We start from the raw sequence: 7,836 nt of genomic DNA, 5'->3' as shown, positions 1-7,836 counted from the left end.
TCTCTGGTCAGCCTCACATTTTGAGAGGTTTGCCATTTTTCTGTCCCCGGGACAGCAGATTCCAAAAGTCTAAGCACTTAGCCAAATCCCTCCATATTCTCTTTGAGCCCCTTCTTAGATGGTGACGACCCCTAAGCAGGATGACTCCACATTCCCAGGAGAGTTTTCTCCTTTGAGATTGTGATTAGAGGTGGGAACGCCCTCTCTAGATTACTAATCTCCCCATTGGGCTCTTCGGAGTCAAAGCCATATGACCAAACCCCGTTGGGCTGTGTTCTACTCATTTTCTTTTGCCATACTTCCTGGCCACAATATAAACTAGACAATGACTCCCATTGGCCTGAAAACGGGACATTCAATTACAATATTCTTCGAGACCTTGACAACTTTTGCCACTGGACTGGGAGGGCATTAGAAATTCCTTATGTGCAGGCTTCCTTCTCCCTTCACACCTGTCCTTTATTTCTGTGCCACTTATTCTACACGCAGGCTGCTTTTGTCCAAAGAAACCTCACCTAAAACCTCCACTCCTAATCTTTCCTTCTCTGTAGACTCCCAACTCTCTCCTTCTCCTGCCTGACCCCAGGGGACATCTCTCTCTAGGGACCGCTCTATGGTCCCTCTGCAAATCTCTTTCACTCGAGTCTCTTCCCTTCAGAAAGCCCCCTCCCTTCGCAGGATGATGTTTTCTCATTCACCTGCAAATACCAGTCTCTCTTTCTCCTCTCCTGCTGTCTGGAGGCCCCTCCCTTCTCCACTATGTTCTTAAATCCCTCCTCCCTCCTTACAGATGGCTGGCTCTCTTTTTCTTCTTTGACCCATCCTACCCCCTCCTCAGAGACTCACTGTGCCTTTCATTACTCCTCGTCCTCTCCCCTCTCCTCAGAGCTCCAAATCTTTTTCACTCCTCTGACCACGTGGCACCAACCACCTCCTCCTCCTCCTCCCACAGATTCTGATCCTCCTTCTTTCCATCCAGCTGCTCACACTGTCCATCCATCTGCTTTCTCTCTTCCTCCTCTCTATGCTGGCAACTCCCTGCATCTCAAAAAACTTAAAAAAGCAGAGTTGTTTATTGAGCTGTGTGAGTGAGTAATCTGTTTTGTCTCTTTGTCAGAAAATATCTCTAGTATAATTTGAATTGAAATTAGTAAAGCAAGACTATACTTTCAGGGATCATTTCTATAGTTTGTTACTAGAGAAGTTTCTCTGATCATGTAGAGTGCCCGAAACCACGAGGAGGAGTTGTAGTGTTCTCTCCTGAGCGTGAAGCTGGCTCTTGGTGTTGCTTGTGCAACTGCCTTTTGCCATTGATGATCGTTCTTTTCTTCCTTTGGGAGAGTAAGAGGGAGAGAACGCAGTCTGAGTGGAAAAAAAAAAAGAAATAAGTAAAGCACGCTCATTTAAATTCCTTAATTCATAATTTGTAAAATCTTTGTTTAATGTGTAATGGTGTCTGTTTCTAAGGCCTTAAGCCAATAATTTCCCACCTCTTAAATCAAAGCTTACTCATTCCCATGGACTCTCCCTGCAATTCCCCCATCCTTCCTGTTCAAAAACCTCCAGGGGCTTATCACCTCATACAAGACTTATTCCTAATCAATGAGGCAGTAGTTCCCCTCCATCCAGTAGTCCCTAATCTCTACAAGTTACTGTCACCCATTCCCTCAAACACCACTCACTTCACAATCCTAAACCTCAAAAATACCTTCTTTACCATTCCTCTACACCCTGACTCATATTTTTTGTTTTTTAATTTATTTTATCTTATTTATTCATTTTTAGAGAGGAGAGAAAGACAGAAAGGGAGAGAGAGAAGAGAGAGACAGAGAGAGAGAAGGGGGAGGAGCTTGAAGCATCAACTCCCTTGACCAGGCAAGCCCAGGGTTTCGAACCAGTGACCTCAGCATTTCCAGGTCGATGCTTTATCCACTGCACCACCACAAGTCAGGCCTACACCCTGACTCTTACTTTCTGTTTGCATTTACCTTTATTTAAACTGACCCAGACACTAATGCAGCCCAGCAACTTATATGGACTGTCTTATCCCAGGGGATCAAAAAGAGCCCATACCTGTTTGGGCAAGCACTAGCTCAGGATTTAGCAGCATGTAATCTCAAAACTAGTACTCTCTTACAATCTGTAAATAACCTACTCCTCTGCAGCCCCTCCCTGCCTGCCTCAAGGAGACACACAGCCACCCTTCTTAACTTCCTCACTATAAAGGAATATCGTGTCTTCTCTGCTAAAGCTCAACTTCATTATCAGTCTGTAGTCTATCTAGGCATTGCCTTTACCCCCACCACCTTAAGTCGCACCCTAGATTGAACTCAGACCCTCCGCAGTCTCCAACCACCTACCACCACAAATCAAATCTTTTCTTTCCTTGGTCTAATAGGCTTCTTTAGACACTGGATTTCCAATTTTGCTCTCTTAGTCAGGCTCCTCAGTGAGATCTTCTGAGCATGGCTTTTCAGGTCTATAATGACCAAGGAAGTAACAGAAAAGACAAATAAGGCCCAAAAGAAGTCAGGAAATACCAGCTTTTGGCTTCAGCACCCTAAAGGGCTTCATAGGATTCCATAATGGCCCTGCTCCTGAGTGGAAAGAAAGGTCATTGAACTGAAGCCCGCCAGGCTTCCTGGCCCCATCAAGGGAAACATTATTGCGGTGGAAAGAGGGACATGAGAAGGTAAGCTTCCCCCCTTGCTCTAGGGAGGGAGGGTTCAGTCTCTTCTACCCTGCTCCAACTACCTGTGACCTGACCTTACCCAGCATGCTGGGAATTACCACTGAAGGCTCAAGGACATCGTTCAAGAGCCTATTTTATTTCTTCCAAGGAGCAGATAAGCTGACTCATTTCTTGTAAACACAAGGGCCATCTACTATGCCTTGCCTGAATATTTGAGTTTTATTTATCCCTCAAAGATCTCTACTATGGGTATTGACAGTCTGATTTTGTTACTTTATTTAATGTATAGTATCTCCTTTATTTCTCTGGTCTCAATGCCCCATGCTTATTGTAGGCTGGGACCTGCTGCTAATTCCAGCTAGAAGCACTGGTTATTAGGACTTAAACTCTAACTTCAAAGTGTAGAAATGTAACCACCCTTTCCCTAAGTAATTGCAGAATTTACAGGTTACTCAGCAAACTGTTCAAAGACTGTCCAAGAGGCGCTTCCAGCATTACATCACCCAAGGACTGACTTTTACATGGACAGGTCCACACACCATGATCCTGACAACTCCCACTGCTGCTAAAGTAGAAAAATGGCATGTCTTATTCCAACTACAAACTGGAAGCTGGTTGGCCTACATATGATAAATATATCAAAAAAACTAAAGATTCTTTTTTTAAAATAATTTATTTTTATTTTTATTTATTTATTTATTTATTTTAGAGAGGAGAGGGAGAGACAGAGAGAAAAAGAGAGAGAGAGAGGAGACACACAGAGAGAGACAGAGAGAGAAAAGGGGGAGGAGCTGGAAGCATCAACTCCCATATGTGCCTTGCCCATGCAAGCCCAGGGTTTCGAACCAGTGACCTCAGCATTTCCAGGTTGATGCTTTATCCACTGCGCCACCACAGGTCAAGCACGGATTCTTTTAAACTGACTTTAGAAAAAGGGAAACTAGGGTACAAAGAAAGTCAACTTAACTGTCACTAAAAGTTAAAGATATTTAAATCAAGAGTCTGACTAGAAATTGTATGGTTTTAATAATAGAAGGTGTAAGATATGGAAATACTTTTGAAAAAAAGGAAAAAGCAAGCCATTATGAAGGCTATTTATTTCTGGATAAGAAAGTTTATGAAAGTTGAAGGTTTATATAAGTTGTAGAAGGTTGATGCAGGTTGTAGGAGGTTTGTACTGAGAGAAAAGTATTTGAACAATCAGAAAACTGGTTTTCAAAGAAGGTTTAATCAGTCACCCTAGCTACCAATCCTCTACTCTCCCCACTTATTAGGGTGGCTCTCTCCTCCACCCTGACCATCTGGAGCTCAGAAACAGAGAAATGAAACCGACCCCTTGTCCTTCTATTCTCTATTCACCTCTCAGCCTGCCTCACCCAATCAGGAGCTTTCTACTTGTGTGAGACCAACACCTATATGTGTGTCTCTACTGATTAGACAGAAACCTGTACCCTAATCTATCTCACCCCAAATATCAACCTTATCCCACCCTGTGAGCCTCTTCCAGTTCCTAGTACATTACCTATCAGTTTAAGGACCAAACAAGCTGTACAAGTAATCCCTTCTTCTTATTGCTTTAGAAATCTCTACAAAAGTAGGTCTAGAGGTAGGGGGACTGGCCACTTCCCTGTTTTATTTCTACTCTCTCTATCTCTAAAGCCCAGCGAATTTGTAAAAAACAAACTAAGTGGCCCTGGCTGGTTGGCTCAGTAGTAGAGCTTCAGCCTGGAGTGCAGGAGTCCCGGGTTCAATTCCTGGCCATGGCACACAGGAGAAGCGCCCATCTGCTTCTCCACTCCTCCCCCTCTCCTTCCTCTGTCTCTCTCTTCCTCTCCCAGAGCCGAGACTCCATTGGAGCAAAGATGGCCCAGGCACTGAGAATGGCTCCATGACCTCTGCCTCAGGCACTAGAATGGCTCTGGTTGCAATAGAGCGACGCCCCAGATGGGCAGAGCATCGCCCCCTGGTGGGCATGCCAGGTGGATCCCAGTCAGGTGCATGCAGGAGTCTGTCTGACTGCCTCCCCGTTTCCAACTACAGAAAAATAAAAAAAATAAAAACAAAACAAAACAAAAAAACTGAGTCACGGAATCAGTGGTTTCACTCAAACTGGGTGTCTTGACTATTGCTTTCATTGGTCCACTCTCCTATTTATTTTCCTAAATTTTGAACCCTGCCTCTTATGTTTGTTCACTAGTTTCTTACAGAACCGCATGCAGACCTTCGCCAATCAGAAAATTGGAAAAACCTACCTAACTCTACACACCAACACTGAAACTTGCGCTCGTGAAACAGAAAAATCTGAAACCCTATATCAGCAAACCTCCTAAATCCTATCTTTCAACCCCTACAGGTCCCCTAACCCTAAAGCTCTCCCATATCCCTGAAAAACTAGGAGAATGAATAGCATTCTCCTCTTAACGCTTCTCGGAATTTTACCCTTCACATAGTAAAGGGACAAGATCGCTGGGTCTTGTTGGCTGAAGAAGAGCCTACAAATGGGCATGAAATATTTTTTTTAGCTCAAGCTAACTGCTCTCTCCAGGGCTGCCAGGAAAGAATATATCTAACTTTACCATGGAAGAACTTTCACCCCCTGCTATACAACCCTCCTTATCCAAATACTTGCCCCTTTCTTTATCAAGTTCCTACAGGGCAGGATGACAGAAATCTCTAGGATTACCTACAATCAAATGCTCCTACACTCCTATTCCCCAATACCCCAAGGAGAACTTCACGAGGGAAGTATCAAATAGGTAGGGATGACAGCAGAAAGAAGGCACCCCTCAGCCCGAGAAGTTCCTTCCTGAATGTTCTTCAAACCCCCTTCCTTTTAACCACACATATTCAGTCCTTCTAAAACTTACACCAACAGGTCCCCTGTTTCTAAAAATCTCCACATGTCCTCCCATTCGAGAGGAACCAGACCAGTATGTCTCATGAGGCTCATCCAGGAGACCATGTATCACCATGTCACTCTGTCCACTCAGCACTCGCAGCAAGCAATTCACAATTATTATCTCGCAAAATATTTTTACTTCCTCACTCAGGTTTTCAGAGACATCACCTGTTTCAGACCTCACAGCATGGAAATTGATGACCTCCTTACTGGATGAGAAACTTGGCTTAGCAAGGGATTCTTGAGTTCTTTCCAGAAGAAGCAATAATTTTTCAATTTTTTTCCTCTTTCTATTGTCACTCCTCACCGTATATTATAAAATTAATAACTGCCTTTCTTTTATATGTAATCACAGAGTTGAGAAATAATAGATATGTAAATTCCAATCTGCTCTCTTGATGTTCTGATTATCTGTCAGACCTCACCCCTACTGGACTATCTGCCCTGAGGCAGAGGAATTCCAAGAAGGTGGTCAACCTGCCCCAAGAGGGAGCATTCCAGAAAGCTGAAATCCTAAAACCATTAAGTGGAACATACCAGAACTTTGGACTCAGTATCCCCTCAGGCTCTCCCAAACACTATATAATTTACGTCTAGTCTGTAACCGGCATTCTTCTCCCCGGGATAAGTGCCCGGCAGAGTTCCTTTCTTCCTTTCAATAAAGCCTGTTACTCTGGTTTTTTCGGACTCCCATGGATTCCAACAATTGAACAGAACATTTCTGTAAGAGCATCACAGGCAAAGAATCCTAATGTAGGTTTGTCTTCCCAGAAGAGTCACCCATGTGAAAGTTGAGAAGCAGTCTTGAGAGACATTTTTGTCTTGGTTGATCAGCAGAGAATACAAAAGAGCCAGAAACAGCTGAGGTGTGGGGCATGTTCAAAAGAATTTTATTTCAGTTCAGAGTATGTCTGGAACCAGGATCTGCACGAGAAAAAAAAGCCTTTCAGAAGACGTGTGCACAGTGTCTCACTTGTGAACAGCTGCAATTTTAACATGTCCCAGAAACCTTCTGCTTGTTGAGCGGTTGGGCAGAGCATTCTTACCAGCTCCGGACATATTCAACAGTTGGCTTCTCACATCAGGGACCAGTCAAATGAAATGTCTACATCTTGGATGACTTCCCAAAGGAGAAAAAATTATTACAACTGGAAAAATTATAAGAAAGCCACTGGGTGCAACAAGACACTTTTTCAGGACCGTGGTGTCCATCATGTAAGACATCGTTTTGTGTGTCCTGAATGTAAAAAATATTTTACAACAGTCTCTATCCTTTGTTATTATCAGAGCCTTCACAGTTGAAAAAGGCCTTATGGATGCAGTGATTATGGTAAATCCTTTCCCAGTAGCACTTACCTTTGTTATCATCAGAGATTTCACAGCGGAGAAAGGCCTTATGAGTGCAATGAATGTGGAAAATCTTTTATCTGTAAGAATGACTCTCATTGACATTAGAGAGTTCACACAGGAGAAAGGCCTTATGGGTGCAATAAATGTGGGAAATCTTGTACCATAAACTCTAAAAATCGTTATTGTCAGAAAGTTCACACCAGATACAGGCTTTCTGTGTGCAGTGAATGTAGCAAATTTTTTTTTTTACTAGCGATGGCCTTCATTATCATCAGAAAATTCACACTGGAGAAAGGCCTTATGTGTGCAGTGAGTGTGGAAAAGCTTTTTCCAGTAGCAGTGGCCTTTGATATCATCAGGGAGTTCACAAAGGAGAAAAGCTCAATGAGTGCAATGAATGTAGGAAGTCCTTTGTTTTAAGATATCAAAAGTTACAGAATTAATATTGATATTTTAGGAAGCTTGAAGAACATTTTATTAATTTGGGCTAGGTGTGGAGAGAGATTTTGAAAATGATCTTTGTACTTGTGTGGTTAGCATCAAAACCAGGATGGCTGATGGCATTGAATTGTAAATGCAGAGGGGAAGGAGAGTTGGATTCTCCGACCTCCCCCCACACCTGTGAGGAAGCTAGTGAGAAGCTAGCCAGGTGGCAGAAGAGAAAAGATTAAATTAAACCTTTTCTTATATTAATGGGCCATTTACAGGCATTTGTCCCTATGGAAACTACCCCTTCTCTCCTGAAAGCATGTAGTTAATGTATGTATCTCTGGACAAAGAAATAGCAAATGAACACTAGAAAATATAGGAATGTCTTTTTTTTCTTTTTTCTTTTTCTTTTTTCTTTTTTCCGAAGCTGGAAACAGGGAGGCAGTCAGACTCCCGCATGTGCCTG

General features: G+C 43.0%; 1 non-coding gene across 1 annotated transcript; it reads left to right on the top strand.

Moving 5' to 3' along the window:
- The first annotated feature begins 1,157 nt into the window (after positions 1–1,157).
- On the top strand, positions 1,158–1,371 carry LOC136332553 (small nucleolar RNA U3). Its single transcript, XR_010730768.1, has one exon. It is a non-coding gene; the product is annotated as a small nucleolar RNA U3 (small nucleolar RNA).
- Positions 1,372–7,836: the final 6,465 nt, after the last annotated feature.

This window comes from Saccopteryx bilineata, chromosome 3 (genome assembly GCF_036850765.1).
Source record: "Saccopteryx bilineata isolate mSacBil1 chromosome 3, mSacBil1_pri_phased_curated, whole genome shotgun sequence".
Lineage (NCBI taxonomy): Eukaryota > Metazoa > Chordata > Mammalia > Chiroptera > Emballonuridae > Saccopteryx > Saccopteryx bilineata.
The sequence above is the reverse complement of the archived record's forward strand: the minus strand, read 5'-3'. Positions and strand labels throughout refer to the sequence as shown.